Source organism: Lagenorhynchus albirostris, chromosome X, assembly GCF_949774975.1.
Source record: "Lagenorhynchus albirostris chromosome X, mLagAlb1.1, whole genome shotgun sequence".
Classification (NCBI taxonomy): domain Eukaryota; kingdom Metazoa; phylum Chordata; class Mammalia; order Artiodactyla; family Delphinidae; genus Lagenorhynchus; species Lagenorhynchus albirostris.
Window position 1 is genome coordinate 94986613 of NC_083116.1, and position 1599 is coordinate 94988211.

A 1599-nucleotide genomic window follows, 5' to 3' on the forward strand; every position below is an offset into this window, starting at 1 on the left:
TCCACACTGAGATACATCATAGTCAAAGTGTTGAAAGCCAAAGAAAAAGAGAAAATATTGAAAGTAGCAAGAGAAAAACAACCCATCACATACAATGGGGAGGGGGCTCAATAGTTTAACACCAGAAATGGTGAAGGCCCAGAAAGCAGGAGGGTGACATATTCAAAGTACTGAAAGAAAAAAAAAAATCAACCAAGAATCCCATGTCCAGTAAAAATGAAGGCAAAATAAAGACGTTCCCAGATAAAGATGACTTGCCTTATAAAGAATACTAAATACTAAAGGAAATTCTGCAGGCTGAAAAGAAATGGCACTAGACAGTAATTCAAATTCACACAAAGAAATAAAGAGCATGAATAAAGGTAATTATGTAGTTAAATAAAAAAGATAAAGAGAGTTTTTCTCGTTTCTTCTCTTAACATATTTAAAAAAGAATCACATAAAGAATAGTTATAATTGGAGGAATATAGCATATAAAGAAGTAATATATATGACAATAGTATCACAAAGGAAGGGGGAGGCAATAGAGCAATATCGGAGCAGTTTCTATATTTTACTGGAATTAAGTTAGCATTATCTGAAATAGATTGTTTTTAAGTTTAGAAGCATATTATAATTCCTCCAGAAGAAGCACTAAGAAAATCATTCCAAAAAATATAATTAAAAACAAAGGAATTTAAAGGGGACACTAGAAAAAAATTATTTAATACAAAAAAAGGTAATAAAGGAGGAATACAGGAACAAAAAGACATGATACATAGAAAATAAATAAAAATCGAGAGATATGATACAAATACATCAATACCAACATTAAAAAATAAATGATTATATGCACTTTGGCATCACATACATGAAAATGGCAATGAGATGAAAACGATTAGCATGGCCCCTTTGCAAGGATGATATGCAAATTTAAAGTGCTCCATATTTTTTTGAGTGAAAAATGCCAATCCCAAATTGTTACATAACACATGGTTCGCTTCATATAAGATTTTTGAAATGATGAAATTTTAGAAATAGAGGTCAGATTAGTGTTTGCCAATGGTCAGGGAGGGGCAAGGGTGGTGGTGGCAGGAAAGTGGGAATGGTTATAACAGGGCAACAGGAGTGATCCTTGTGGTGTTGGAACTGTTCAGTTCCTTGACTGTGGTGGTGGATACACCAACCTACACAGGTGATAAAACTGTATAGGACTTAATAAAGTTATGGCCCCCCACTCCACCCCCCCACACACACAAATGAGTATAAATAAAACTAGGAAAATCTGAATAAGAGCTATGGATCATATCAATGTCAATACCCAGGTTATAATATTATACTGTAGTTTTGAAAAATGTTACCATTGGAGAAAACTAGCCAAAGTGTACCACGGACCACTCTGTATTATTTCTTAGACCTGCACGTGTCAATGCAATTTTATAGAGAAACAAAAATCTTTTCAACAAAAGGCACTGGGACAACTGGATATCCACATGAAAAAAGATGAATTTAGATGCTTTCCTCACACTATCCACAAAAATTAACTCACAGTGCATCATAGACCTAAACTGAAGAGCTAAAAGTATAAAACTTTCAGAAGAAAATACAGGAGAAAACTTT

The 1599-nt window shown here is 33.5% G+C and overlaps 1 non-coding gene across 1 annotated transcript; it reads left to right on the forward strand.

Moving 5' to 3' along the window:
- The first annotated feature begins 821 nt into the window (after window positions 1-821).
- LOC132514144 (U6 spliceosomal RNA) lies at window positions 822-932 on the forward strand. The gene has a single exon (XR_009538636.1). It is a non-coding gene; the product is annotated as a U6 spliceosomal RNA (small nuclear RNA).
- The last annotated feature ends 667 nt before the right edge of the window (window positions 933-1599 follow it).